Source organism: Leiobunum rupestre, chromosome 5 (genome assembly GCF_980474605.1).
Source record: "Leiobunum rupestre chromosome 5, qqLeiRupe1.1.hap1, whole genome shotgun sequence".
NCBI lineage: Eukaryota > Metazoa > Arthropoda > Arachnida > Opiliones > Sclerosomatidae > Leiobunum > Leiobunum rupestre.
Genome location: NC_143388.1, coordinates 38585490 through 38601483, shown reverse-complemented (window position 1 = coordinate 38601483; position 15994 = coordinate 38585490). Strand labels below are relative to the sequence as shown.

Below are 15994 nucleotides of genomic sequence, written 5' to 3'. Positions count from 1 at the left end.
GATGCAATTATGTGTAAGGTAGATGTATTCTTGATGTGCTCTAAATGCATTTTAGGTGCACTGCCGGTGTCATATTGTAACATCTATAGAACGAGACCGTAACAAAATTAGAGCACCTGACACCTGTTGAACACATGAACATATGCACTTTTAGTGTTCCGCAGATGCAATTATGTGTAACTCCAGATGCACTCTAAGTGCAATTTACGTGCTTCTGCAGATGTTCTATTGTAACATCTTTGGAACGAGATCGTAACAAAATTAGAGCATCTGTTACGCCTAAATAACATCTGGCATCGACCGAAAAAATTTAAGACACATCAAATGAACATATAGAAAACACTTGCTCAAATTTCTCTATAGTCGTCCAGATATTTAACGACAAAACAGGGCTCACAGAATTTATAGTAGTAAACAAAAATACCCAGAAAAAAGTTCTGTTAAAATTACAGAAAATTTCTGGAAGCTTTTCATGCCAGAATATTTCTGTAAATTTTACCATTTTTGTTTTTTTTAGGATAACCGTAAAAGGGTTGTATTTTTTACAGTAAAAACTAATAGTACTTTTCACAGAACATGTGTAGGTAATTTTACAAACGTTTTGTTTTTTTCTGCAGAACAACATCTATTAAAATTACCAATGCAAAGTTGTAACTTTTACAACAACTTGATTTATTGTAGTACAGATTTGATTCTGTAAAAATTACAGAAAAAACTAAGTAAATTTTACAACACCTTAGTTCATTTAACAGATTTGCTTTTGTAAAAATTACAGAAAAAAGATGTAAATATTACCACACCTTTGTATATCTAAAAAATTAACTTATGTAAAAATTACAGAAAAAGTTAGTAAATATTACAACAACTTTGTTTGACCAAAAGCTTTGCTTCTGTAAAATTTACAGAAAAGGTGTAAAGGTTGCAGAAATGCGACAGTATAAATTACATAGAAGTTGTAAATGTTACAAAACTTTTTTATTGTAAACATTGAATCTGAGTTAATTACAGTAAACAAGTTGTTAATTGTACAGTATATAAATATATAAAAGTAAATTATTGAATGAACTAATTTATTTCAAAGACGTGGTACAGCTATACAGAATTAAAACAGCTTAAGTTAACACAATTTACTAAAAATAGATTCACAATTTTTACAGTGGCTAAATTACAATGCTGCCCACATTGGTTAACATCAATCACATTTACTTTTTTTTTAATTTCAACAAAATGTAACTTTTCTGGCTGTTTAAAATTAAGTAGTTCATATAATATTACACAAATTCTACCAGTCTAACATTATTGAATCTTGATTTTAATAAATACTGCGAAAATGTTTTATCATTGAGACTCTTCAATGTCTGCTTTGAGTGTACTGCAGCTAAACAATAAAATAATTTTAATAAATGAACCTTAACCACTAGGATTTAAGGCGGGTTTTTTGTCTTCCAACAGTTATGATTAAATTCAATTGCCAAAAATAGAGAAAAGATTTAAATAACTGCTATAATTTCCAAATAAAAAAAATCATAATTTTTTTTTAAATGGTGCCTTACACAATAGGTGATCGCAGACTAATAAAGAACTATATTTAAAGGAAATTTCCCTTAAATCGCAGGTTATAAAAACTGAAGCTTATATTTGCGTTGGTTTAAAAAAAGTGGTTAAATATGTTTCAGGTTCAATAATTGCGATTCTGGATTCAAATTTGCATACATAAAGGTTATCACATAGAAGAAAGCTTCAATGAAAATTTTCCATCTCCTACCATAAACAATGCGTGAACACAGAATAACAATGCCTATTTTCAACTATATTTAAAGGTAACTTCCCTTACATTTAATTCTGGAAACACTGAATCTGCGTTCAACACAATAACTTAAATTAATGCAAATTTTTCACCAAAAATATGTTACCACTTTATTTTTTAACCTACACAGCTAGTCAGACTTGGAGAAGGTTGTTTTTAATGAGGGTTTAATCGAGGGGTTATTCACTGTTGCGAAATTTGTACACCTGATTTCAGATTTCACTTATTTTGATTTAACGTTATATAAGCTACTGATTTGAGCTGATTTCACTGCTGATTTGTACACGTGATTTCCAAAGTGGTTCAACACAAAACTTTAATTATGTTACCACTTTATTTTTTAACCTACACAGCTAGTCAGACTTGGGTAAGGTTGTTTTTAATGAGGGTTCAATTACAATTGGCAAAAAAAGCTTGAGCTTTGTTGAGATTTTGATACTCTGCACCCTATATCACTTATTTAAAAGCTCAAGAATTTTTTTTTCAAATGTGATTGAACCCTCACTAAAATCAACCTTCCCCAAGTCTGAATCGCTGGGTAGGTTAAAATGAAAATGGTGAAATTGTTTTTGAGTTCAATAATTCTGCTTGAAAAATTTGCATAAATTAACGTTAATGCATAGAACAATCTTCAGTGTTTTCAGAATTAAACGTAATGGAAATTGCCTTTACATATGGTGAAAAATTATAATTATCAGTCGGTGTTCACTTATTGATTCTGCTAGAAAAGTAAAAATATTTATGAAGACAACTTTTTAAAATTTGAATTTGATATTTTGGTAGCAAAGTACCTATATCACTTATCTAAATGCTCAAGCTATTTTCCCCCATTCTACTTAAACCATTACTAAAAACAACCTTCTCCAAGTCTGACAGGCTGTGTAGGTTAAAAATGAAGTGGCTAAATATTTTGGGCTTCAATAGTTGTATTTCTAGGTAAAACATTTTTGCATTTATTAAAGGTATCATGTTGAACGGAGCTTCAGTGTTTTCAGAATTCAAAGTAAGGGAAGTTGCCATTACATATAGTTGAAAATAGGCATTGTTAGTCTGTGTTCATCCATCGATTAAGGTAAGAAATGGGAATTTCCATTTAGACAAAATTTTTCAAATTTGAGTTTTAAATAAATGATAATGGTGCAGTGTATCAAAATTTCACAATTCAAATTTCAAAAAGTTGTTTAAATGAACATTTTCCATCTCCTACCATAATCAATGGGTGAACACAGATTAAAAATGCCTATTTTCAACTATATTTAATAACAACTTCCTTTTCATTTAATTCTGGAAACAATGAATCTACACGATCAACACAATAACTTAAATTAATGCAAATTTTTCACCAAAAATTTGTTACTACTTTATTTTTTAACCTACACAGCTAGTCAGACTTGGAGAAGGTTGTTTTTAATGAGGGTTCAATCGAGGGGTTATTCACTGTTGCAAAATTTGTACACCTGATTTCAGATTTCACGTGATTTCACTTATTTTGATTTAACGTTATATAAGCTACTGATTTTAAGTGATTTCACTGATGATTTGTACACCTGATTTCAAAAGTGGTTAACCCCTCGGGTTCAATTACAATTGAAAAAAAAGCTTGAGCTTTGTGGAGATTTTAACACTCTGCACCCTATATCACTTATTTAAAAGCTCAAGTAATTTTTTTTCAATTGTGATTGAACCGTCACTAACAGTGCCGGATTAAGAATTAGGCACACTAGGCACGTGCCTAGGGGCCCCCGAGGGTCAGGGGCCCCCGAAAGATTTCACGTCAATACGCTAGTTCAAAGAATATTTTCCATCCTCTACCATAATCAATGAGTAAAAACAGATTAACAATGCCTATTTTCAACTATATTTAAAAGCAACTTGAAAACACTGAACCTCTGTTCAACGCCATTACTTTAATTCATGCAAATTTTTCACACAGAAATAAAACTATTTAATCCAAAATTATTTAACCACCCTTATTATTGCTCTAAGTATAGTTAGTCAGTATTGGGTATGGTTGTTTATAAGTGAGGGTGAAAATACTATTAGGTGTGCTATTTTTTTAAACTTTTCCCGTATTTAGTTAAGCCTAGGCCATTTGTTTATATGAAAATACAATGCATATATTTACTCATCTTTAATGACTTAATTATTTACTTAAGAATTACTTAATTATTATGAAATTCTACTTACTTATTTTTTTGTGATGATAATTTTATCTGCATGGCAATTTCTGGCAAAGTACGATATTATGAGTGAACCACGACCATGACCACGACCTAACCGTTACTCTTGGAAAACCGCGGTCAGCTTTCTCAACATGAGGGCAAGACATAGGTAATTTGGTATTAATATGTAACACAGGCGAGCAGCAGCTGCTCCGTAAACGACCCTTTAGATGCAACATAGATGTTCCATGTTCAACAGATGTCCTATGGACATATAGAGTACGGATTAGACCATTTAGAGTACACGTTGAACATCTGTATTGCATTTGTAAATATGTAAATAGCATAAGGAACATCTGTAAGACATATGTGTTCAACCGATGTTTTTAGGCGCTCTTTAGATGTCATAAAGATTTGCAGTGTAGTCTTTGCCGTTTTTAATAAATTTACCTCTTTAACAAATTGAAAGGGGGAGTTTAACCCCTGGTATTGTGGGATGCTAAAACTAAACTCATAAACAAATATAAAAAACTCATTTACTATGTTTTCTTTTAGTTGCGTATCAATTTTTCAATGCGTATAAACTCTTTTTCGTCTTCTACCATTTTAATGTGTTTCTCGAGTTGTAAAATCACGCTTTGAATATCGGTTGTAAACCGCGTTTTTGTAAATTTTTTGGGTTTTTTTTTCTTTTTAATCTGTTCTAGATGGAGTAAAAATCTCTCTTCGCTTAGCGCTGTGCAAATCGGTTGCTGACTTGCCGAATTATTTCCCTCACTCTCGCTCATACTCTCTCCCGAGTCATCCGTTAGTTTTGAAAATACGGTTTTTGCTCCGCGTTTCTTGGGGGTCGATTGTCTATTTCCCGAAATCTTACTAGAGTCATATGACTCAGTTTGCCTATTGTTTCTAGATGTGGAACAATTGCTTGGAAGGCTATTTCCTCCTGTCCTATGTTTTAAAGAATCAATGTGGTTACCCCCTTCCCCCCACAGGTTCCTACGCCGGTGAAGCTTCCTTTCCTTAAATCGGTTGTCTTATTTAGTTTCTGGTGTTTTTTATTGTTCTCTTTCACAAGTTCAACGGTACACCTCGTTATATATATTTTTTAATTATTGTAAAGCAAATAACACCACAAACCTATCACAGTAAAATCAGCTGTATAAGGAAGAAATATACAATTAAGTTTGATATAAAATGTTAATGGTATATGTTTAAAATGTATCGTATTATTATTGTATCGGAAACTGTATCTATATTTCCCATAGAAACGAACGCTAAGTGTATTTTTAAGCGTTGGTGCATTAAACTGCGATCTATTCCTTGGTAACGATTAAAAATGCATTTTAACCAATCAGTTTCAGTAAGACTACGCTTATTCGTTGCAGAAGATTACCCTTTTCGACCAACTTTATTACCTTAACTGGATGTGAATGGAAGATCAACAAAGGAGCTTCCACATTTTGGGCCCAAAAAATTCACCGCATTTTGGCACAAAGGTGGTAAAATCAAATTCGAGACCCCAAATTCCACTTTGAGTATAACTTTCATTTTATTCGTAGTATTTAATATAAAAATGAACAGTTTTCATTATTTAGGTATAATAGCTGTAAAAAACACTATTTTGCGCCACCCAAGCACTCTCCAAAAAGTAAACTGGTCACCTCAAAAATATAGAACAATGTCTTATTTATTAACAATACACCCTCAAGAGTCTGCTATTAAACTGCGGCAAAAATTTATATTTACTTGCTCAAAAAGGTTATAAAGATTTCATCGATAAAACCAATAAAAATTCATCGTGTAACCTGATTATTAAGCAAAAATATTTTTGGGTGTAAGCTAATTATTGATCCCAATTACATCAAGAAACGGTGATTGATAAAATAAAACATTTTAGATGAATTCTAGGGGTGTAAAACTCTTAGCTTATTTAAGGTTAATTCGACCAAAACATTTATGAAAATATAACACTGATCTAATTGAAATAAAATTATTTTTATGGAGCGAAACGGATTTAAGCTTTTTAAGTATTGATACACAATTTAAAGTACTTTATACAAATTGATTCAGAAATTCATTCATTTTATTTCTATTTCGTGTTTTCGTGATATTTTTAAATTTATAAACGAAAACTGGTTTTAACTCTTTTGGTCGGAATGAAAATGGCTATTAAGGCAAAGTCAAAGTTGTTCTATTCAAGAGCCGGTAGCATCTCTTGGCCCCAATTTTGGGCCCCTGTAGTCATTTATTATCTTAAATGACTAAAATTAAGCAAAAGCTTTAGACCGGAATAAACCATACTAAACAGAGTTAAATAGAATTATACGAAAGTGACATAAATAAAATTCATAAAAAATTTATGAAAACCCCAAAAAAATTCCCTTTAGTGGAACTAGAGGTCGGCGGAACGAATAAATTAACCGGAAAAATTTCGATTAACCATAAAAAGTTTGGTTAGCTGTTTTTATGAACATTTTATACGAATAAACGACGATTTAACATGCAAAAATAATCGGTTTATTTTTTGTATAATTTGCGGTTATGAATAAAAATAAATAATTGGATAATTTCTTATTCAAACGCTGATCTCTAAACTGTGGAACTAAGGAATGTTTATTGATGGTAAAAGCTTGACACCTCGATAATTCTAGTGCATTGTGATATTCATGTTTGCAGCTGTTGGGCAACGATTTCGTACGTATGCTGAGGTATTCCAAAAAATGATATCGGGAATCGTCCAGTAATGTTTGATTTGCACTCTCGGCAACGGCATTTTGTAGGCGTTCTTGGGATCGTAAGCTGCCTCTCAATTTCATTTTCTGTTAGCTTCGTTTTGAATGTATTCCTCAACATATTATCTGCGTCGTCGCAACGTTGCGCTTTCTCCTGATGCACTAACGTTTAATACTGTATTTCTTCTGTTTACGATTATTCAAAACGTTCTGAACCCATAACTGGTTAGTATTCAATGTCAGAAATATTAAAACTACCCCTGTAGCATTAGGGTGTCGGCCAAGAGTCGGGTATGGGTCGAAAAGTCATTTTCAGGTCGACGCCCGTATACCTACTCAAATTGTTCCATTTTTCAAACTCCAAAAATTAAAAATTTCCATTTTGAGACTTTATAAAGTTGGCAAGTCGACTTTAATGTACAGTCGATATGCCGACTTTACAAGGACCATACATGTGGGGTGGCGGAGTGGTTAGCGCATTCGCCTCGCAGTAAGAGGAGCCCGGTTCCATTCCAGCTTGTGGCACTGGATGAAAACTCGGAACTACTCCTTCTGCATTGAGTTTTCAAGTTCTCTCCCCACTGGTTAAAGGGGATTCCCCCGAGTTCTTCGGTTTCCCCTTACCATAAAAACTTTTAGAGGTTAACGGTAATAGTTAGTAAAGGGAGCTGTTGGCTCACGTGGCATGAAGGGTTTGTCACCAACCTCCCACGCATTGTAACCCGGCCACATGTTTAAAGGCATTATAAGTCGCTAGATGACTTGGGCCTAAGGTGGTGCCTTGGGTATTAGCCTAGCTGATTATTATTATTATTTATTTTATATTATTTTTTAAATAATTGTATTTTATTGTATAATTATACTTTAAGTTAATTTTTAATAATTTTGTTTAATTTATTTTTAGAAATTGATTTGCATAAGAAGTTACTTTGCGATTTACGATATAATTTCAAAATTTTAATTCCTGATTTGTATTGATATTGATTAATTATACTCTAATTACATTAAAAAAATTAAATGTATTAATATGTATTGATTTTTCGATGTATACGTGCACAAAAAGTTTTTCAAACGCTTCATAGTTTCAAAAGCGCGCGCCAGTTGATACTTTCGCAGCGAAATCTCCGGACTAGCTGTGTGTTAGAATTTTTTTGACTAACTCGCGTGAGAGGTGTTATTGTTGTGCGCTTAATTTTCTGTTAGAAATTAATGGAAAAATCATTGAAATCTTGAGAAATATATTAAATCTTCACTAACAAAGTAAGTTTTTCCATAAACAAATATCTATCAATTAATAATAGCTTTGTGAACAATGTTTTGCTTGAGTTCGATTAATTCTATTTAGATAAATAGCTCATTTGGGTTTACCAAATAATTGAAAATTATTATCGATTCAATCTCAGCTAAATTACTGTTAAGGCATCAAATTGGAAATGTATCTGTATGAAGTCGGCCCAACGCCGTTTCCGAGTCGGAATTGTATGTATATGAAGTTAGCCCAACGTCGGAAATATGCCTCTGTGAAGTCGGCCCATAGTCATTTCTGAGTCGGCCCAAAGTCATTTAAGAGTAGGACATACATCGGAAGTGAGTCAAATTTTTTAGTCGATCGACTACTTTTCTACTAGGACCTTTCGACCTTTTAGAGTGGGGTGGCCCGACAGTCGGCCGACCTTTCTGTTTTAAGAGACTAACCGACGTCAGCCCGACTCTAAAATGCTGCAGGGGTAGTTCATCACAAACTAAACAAATTTAATGACGTTAGTTTAGCGCTTTTCGTTTTCGTGTCTTCAAGGTGCGCGTTAATGAACACGTACGTATATAGTTTGCGCGCTCTAGGTGGCATTAACGTATATATAATCTATTACAAACGGTCTGCAAAGGACTGAGCATAGATCGACAACAGTAAGATACGCCCAGAGCCGAAACCAATACGAGCTATAAGATGTCTTATTAATTATTATTGTTATTATTGATGTGTGGGGAGAAGGGCCAGAGATATGTCCATTCGTGCACTACGACCAGTGGTCCATTGTGCAACTCCAGACCTTATGACTTAAAAGCTCAATATATGACCCAAAACGGAGAATCTGCTTGGCCGGCATGTTATAAAATTTCTAGGTTTCCAACTAATGCAAACCAATTAAGATGCTCGAACCTTTCGGCCGCGTAATAATCACACCTACAAAGAACATGAGACGAAGTCCTCCTCAGCCTGACAATCCCTACAGATTGGACAGTCATTTAGCCTGCGGTCAGTTCATATTATATCTTACTTTCATTAACTTCCTTCCCATGATCCTTAGCTCATGGCGATGGCTTCCTTGGTCAGAAGGATTTCTTTGAACTCCTCACGAATATCTCACCAATCGTTGAACATTAAAAGCGGAGCTGCTAGAATCACCCATTATGCCATCTGTGTCCTTGCTTAATCCAAACTCAGAACTAATTATCAAATTATTACCTGAAATAATTTTAGGAATATTTTATTTCTTTGTAAATCTTTCGTCAACAGCACCAACGTTAAATTGTAATTTACAATTGTTTTGAGGAATTTGGACGATTCTAGTTCAAAACTACGTAATTTTAATTTAGGATCTCACTCGATTAACATTTACCTTCTGGGTGTCTGAAGTGACGGAATATATTGAATATAAGCATACCAAACGAAATTTATTTTACGTTCTTTGTCAAATGGTGTACGTTATCATTCAAACCATTCCAAAAGTGTTCATTTAATTTTATAAAAATATATACTTTTAGGGTTAATAAAAGAATTATAGGTTAATAGGGATGATTCGTTATTTTAAATTAAGGTAGATTTTAAAAATATTACAAGCAAACAGGATAGGGGCAAGGGAGGACCAATTAGTTGGTTTACATGGTTCTCGTAGCTTGTGAATCCATCAGTATCCCGTGAAAGCTTAGTGTTCTATAGTCCCTGTAAAATACAGATCCTCTGAATCAGAATTAACAAGGCTAAAAATAATTTCGCCTAGATTAAAATTAGGGTACAGCCGATATATCACAAATCGAATATCATTGTTATGTTATTTGTTTACACTCATAACCCCCTGTTTAAAAACGGTATGATCGAGCTTCTGAAGTCTGGCCTACGTGGCTCGACCAATCAAATAAAATATTATCATTAGAATTTTCTTATTTTTACATGTTTTTCTGAAAATATTTTTCAAATACCGGCCAATATCGGCTTTGCTTTGTATAAATGAAACATTTTAAGTAAATTCTAGATCATTTACAATTTTAAGGTTAAGAAGTGGTCGAAAATTATTTCTATGCTATTTAATTGTTTAAAATTAGTAGGTATCCGTACTAGATAAAGGGCATGGTGAACTTACTTAAGTTGAAACGTCTGTAGCCAATAAAGCTTCGCTGTTACTCGTTCTCCATGCCTTAACCAGTCTATCTCCTACCTTTAGAAAGGAGTGCGTTTCGTTGCACTTCTCGGAGATATATAAGGGTTCGAAAACTAAAATTGAAATAAATTCGTATAAGTCCATCTTTTCTTTATCTAGATGGTTTCGGCGATAACAACGCTAGAAGAACGGAGATGAGGAAAATCAGTGTCAGACATAAACCAAGACACGTGTTTCGTTCGCTAGTAAAATACGAACACTAACACGATATTTTTGTATTTATTTTGGTGCTTTCTATTATTTAGTCTATTATATTTGAATATATAAATTATACAATTTTGTATAGCATTTTACCATCTTTCGTCTACATCCATAGAAAGTTTAATTTTTCTTAATAACTAAAGAAAAATATTATGTGAAACTTCAAATATTTTTAAGTTTATCATTATACACTAAAATTGATTTGTGCGACTTTTGTATGTTAATATTTGTATGTTCATTAAATCATCTTGAAAATAATAACACAAGTTTATCGTTTCAATACCCAATTTTAAAATAACGTGAGTCAATTTAAAATTGTACAGGTACTTTTTCTATTTGTTAAAAGTCAATGTAGTTGACACGATAATAAGAATAAAGTTTAAAAAGAAAATCAATTTGGTTATAAATAATTTTTACTAGAAACTGGGTGTGAAATTTTCAGGAACTTCAAAAGATATTACATAAAGTTAAGGCGGCTAGAGCCACCTGATTACACTTCCATTGTATTCTCGTTAAGAATTGCACGTTATTTCATTATATTATATTGTATTGCATTATATATAAATATTAAAGTTGAAAATTATATTTAAATATTATAACTTAATATTAATAATTAATTATATGTTATTTGAAACACCTTTTCTCGATTATGATATTGTATTTCTTAATATCGGACAAACCAAATTTTATTTGTTGGTTATGCTAATTGAATAAAGTGATAATTTCTTATTCGTAATATAAGATGCACATTCAAAACGACGGCAGAGAAACACGAAATGACACTTAACACGTATGTACTAATTATATTAAACGTAAGTGAACATTTCAATATTGAAGTTATTTCTCTATCACCCACAACACTACTCTAAAAATACCGTTTCGTTACACAAAGTACAATAACTGTTGCATAGCACCCTCACAGTTGGGGTTCTCTCTTGAGGTTGAAACCTGATACAAGACCAGAGCGACGCTAAAAGTCACCGTGATAAGTTCTACCCAGGATCGCAGACCAAGTTTGAAAACTCCCATTGAATCCATCCGGATTTTGGCACAAGAGAAACAAATTTTGTACTGGTGAAGAATCTTCTCCGAAGACTTGCTCAAATTTCCGAAAAGGATAATTTCTCCCAGTAAGTGACACACGTGCGTTTGAACGAGACTCGCCTCGTCGGAAGCGGTCGTGATGGCGAACAGCATGACGGCCGAGTAGCTCATAAACATCAAAAGCAGTACTCCGAAAACGGTGAGTTCGTTTTGCATGACCAAAGAAAAAACGGTGATCATAATGCCACCTCCGAATATGAAATGGAAGGTAAAAACCACCCCGGAGAACTGAGTTGACATCATCCGGAAGTTTTTGAGGTTCTGAAGTAGAGGAATTTTCAATGACGCTTTGATTTTATACGACATCAACTGGTTCGACGATACCGTCCTAGTCATTCGCTGTACAATAATTTTCAACCACTTGAGTTCTTCCAATTGGCGGTGTATTCTCTCAAGAACCAAATGACTGTTAGCAGCGAGGACAAGAATGAGCCATATGAGACATAAAACAACGCTTTGTTAAGGACGTTTAACAACGATTCGTATTTTTCAAACGTTCTGGATTTGGAGCCGTATAGTTCTCCCATATTTTCGATGTCCTCTTTGCTGACAGCCAGATTCATGGCTAAGCCCATGGCGAAGTTCATCGACACAGCCGCGAAGCAAATGAGTATGCTCTTTCGAAATATCCAGCGTTTGCCGCTTGCTTGGTATTTTCTTTTAGATGCCAAGAGAACTGACGAAGTGATGATGGCGAAAGCGTAAAAGACGAGGAATGTCACCCAAAGAAAGTTTTCGAATCGCAAACCGCACATTGAAAGAACGAAGAACGACGCCAATTGAAGAGATAAATAAACGCAGTTATTGAAGACCACGAAAATGTCGAAGAGTTTGACGTAAACGTGTCCATTCCAGCAATTTGTTTCGTCGGACATTTTTTCTAATGATATAGGTCTCATATTCGAACTTCAAACACGCGTTCGAGGTTAAAGCGACTTTCGATAAAGACACTTAGTAAAGAAATGGAAAGTATTATGACAATTTGCTAAGTGTATCGCTCATCCTGGTTGCATTCTTTCAACAGTTATCGATTAATTAACCTAAGGAGAAATCGGAAAGTCAAACATTTTGTGCTCTTAAAACCTTTTTCATATAGCGTCGTTTCAGTCAAAGGTCCGATTATTTTATCTCCGTAATGACAAAACCGTGTTTGTCGGAAATCATTATCTTGAATTAATCAAAGAGTTCCCAATAAAACAAGGTAAAAAACTTATCTTTCCTATTATTGGAAATTTTTCATCGTGCTTAAGTTAAATCTAGGAGACAGCTATTAAGTCGAGCTAGTTTATAACGTTGCGTGCAATACAATTTTAATGGTAGACATGCAGAGATATGTTTTTATATTCGTTAAAAACATTTGATTTTAGCCAACCATCGAAAAAGCTTATTATTCAATTAAAAAAAAACATTGATATCTGGCTAGAAAATTGAAAGGTCCCGTTCAATCGATAAATAGCCTTCCCATTCAAATGAATATTTTTAGATTGGGGCTGTTCTATATATCTGCCCCCAAGATAAAGCAGGACACATGAAGTTAAACTTTCATTTTGGTCTATACTAATAAAAAACCAAAATGATAAAATGTTGGTGTATTAGATGTCGGGAAGAGTTTTAATAAAATATTAAACATCGCTATTACATATACCTCAATTATTTACGTTTTCCGCGTTTTGGGCAATGGAGCACGTGCTTTTATTGCATTTTCTTTAGTTCAGGTCAAAGTAGAGGACTATCGGGAGATATCATAGGTTTCCTAGGTTCTTAGCCCAAAAATTAGTTTTTGATTATAGTTTCTTTTCGTTCCTTGGATTGATTTGTTATGTACATAAAAAAATCCACAATCTTTTAATTAAGAGTAATTGCTTTATCTGATTTGCTGTGGATTAATATCAGTTCCGTTCCTGCCTATTTAAACTATATCTAACCCTATTCTAATTATTCCCTGATAGATTAAATCTTAACTTTGGAAATTTGACTACATTGCATGTTTTATAACTTATAAGTCCACATTACACTAAAGATATTGTATATGGTATAGTTCAAAATGTGACGTCAATTGATAAAGTGAGGGATTTTAGCCAAGAATTATGTTTTTCCTCCTATAAGTCACCCGTTTTCCCCTTAAATAGACTTAATCATTTTCCATCCCAAAAACCCCTATTTCCCCCGATTGTTCCCGTTAGATGGTGGATTAATAATACAGGGTGTTTTAAAAGGTTATACAAATATTTTAAGGAGTTGTAGGGGGGAGTTGAGAAGTATGCCTGTTTTTCCCATTTTCCTACGATGAGTTAAAAAGCGCCAGAGAGATTCAAAGTGTGGCCTACTAGCCCCTGGAAGTAGGCTACAGCAAGCAAAAAACCAAGCAGAAATGACTTTAATTACTGATTAAGGGCCCGTTCCAGAGACGAAAAACTCTCGTAAAGTTACGAAAAAGGGGGCGTGTCTAGTAGAAATACGAAACTTTTTCAAAAACGCGTTCCAGAGACGTTTCAATGAGACAAAAAGTCTAGTATCTTCTACGAGAGCTCAGGAGCTTTCGTAGAGCTCTCGTAAATGCGTTGGGAAGCGAAAATAATAATTTTTTTAGAAAATGGCGGTGGAGTTTCTTCGAGCTAACGAGATAAATCAAGGTGTAAACAACATCGAAACAGACATCCCGCTGAAAATAATGTATCGTGAGTGTCCCAATACTATGAATTAATAAAAAAAAAAGGATTTTTGGCACTACCAATGAAACATTTACGTGAAACCGCGTGTATTGTACTACAAATGGGAATGGCCGAGGCCGAATTGCAGGGTGCTCCATAGATTCTGCTACGCAGGTAAGAATTCCTTTACCACTATTTTTATTTAATAATAAAACGAAACGAAGAAAGAACTATCTTTTCGTTTTAATATATTTAATAATAATCATGTGTTGTATTTGTTTTGGAAAGACGGCGAATTATTATCAAGTTGAGTGTTTGTCGAATCGTTCACAGTGTAAACAGCCAAATAATTTTTTGTATTACACCTTGATTTTTTTACATATGCTCCACTTATAATAAAAATTATTTTAATTCCTCAAATAGAAGTATTTATTTATAATTGTAGCTATCATTTAAAGAGAAAGGGGACACATCTCCCTTTTGACCTGATACCCAATGATAAAAAACTCCCAAATATACTTAATGCAATATGTTTATTGAAGCCCAAACTGCTTTTATGGATAAAAAATTACAGGAAGGTGATAACCACCTTTGTAAAATATCCAAATGAAATTCAAATCTACTGCCAAACTGATATTAAGAGAAAAACCAGATGGAGACAGCTCCGTTAAAGAAATCACCAAAACTTTGGTCTGCTGACAATAATAAATAAATAAGTTTCATTGTTGTGGGAAGTTTTACATCTAAAAGCTAAAGAAAAGGTAATCAGTAATATTCATTAAGTTTATTCTAAAGGAGTAGACATACTACTGGTAAATGTAATTATGTTTCAGGGTTATTAATTATTCGTTTATGAAGGCGAGATCACTGAAATTAAATTTTCAATTTCCTTTTCAGTCCGAACAAGAGAGTTGTGTATGGCCACCAGAATTTTATTGGTATTGTCCAAATGACTCAAAAAGGAGAGAGAAAATTGAACATGTTGAGCTACCATTTCGTTTAGAATCATTTTCTAAAGCCCATTCAATCGTTCTTGATTATTTACTACCGACAGGGTAACGTTGTCTAACGTTTCGGCATTGCTACTAGCAATAGGTTCGGAGGACACAGGTAATGTATGATGTTTCTTATGGCTTCTTTTATCACCTTTAACACGTATACCAAATTATTACTTATATGTAAATTATCTGTTTTTCAGGGAATGTAGGAAAAGAGCAACGTTAACAATACCACTTTTGAAAGTTTCTCGTACTGTTGGCCTAGGCGGATCTAGAAGTGGTCTTTCAGCCCTTGCGTCTATTTAAAAATGTAACTGAGCTATATCTGCTAGTAAGTAATATACCTGAACTGATTTTTTCTAAATATACCCATTTCATTGGCAATATTTTGCTTTGTCAATCTTTGTTTTTTTTTCCATTGTGTTCTCATCAATATGGGAAGCTCAATTAAATTTAAATTAAATATTGATAACCTTTACTTTCTAGAAATATTTTGCCGTCTCTTTGAAGCCAAATGAAAGGGAGCACTACCATCCACGCTCGGTGGAGTACTCGTAGGAGTAATGTGAAAACACCCCACACTTGGCATACCAATAAAAACACCACTTGTTCTGGCTAGTGGTGGACTTTTCTGATCCTTATGATATCTTGGCCTTTCACTATTTTCATTGACCAAAGACATTCTAGCCCAGCCACAATTTCTTCCCTTTCCTTCAACCTTGGTTAAACTTCTTTGCATTTTGCACTCCTTTGCTTGCCCCATTTTTAAAACAATTTCGTGTAAAACTTATGAATAATAAATGTAAATGATATATAAAAACAAATGTAAATAACAAAATTTGAAAATATGTATATAAAGTTTAATATATATAGTAAAATAACTAAAAGTCGAAAGTGGA

General features: G+C 33.4%; 1 long non-coding RNA gene across 1 annotated transcript; it reads left to right on the top strand.

Moving 5' to 3' along the window:
* The first annotated feature begins 14998 nt into the window (after positions 1 to 14998).
* LOC149944413 (uncharacterized) lies at positions 14999 to 15657 on the top strand. The gene is made up of 3 exons (XR_016481029.1): positions 14999 to 15207; positions 15296 to 15426; positions 15582 to 15657. It is a non-coding gene; the product is annotated as an uncharacterized LOC149944413 (long non-coding RNA).
* The last annotated feature ends 337 nt before the right edge of the window (positions 15658 to 15994 follow it).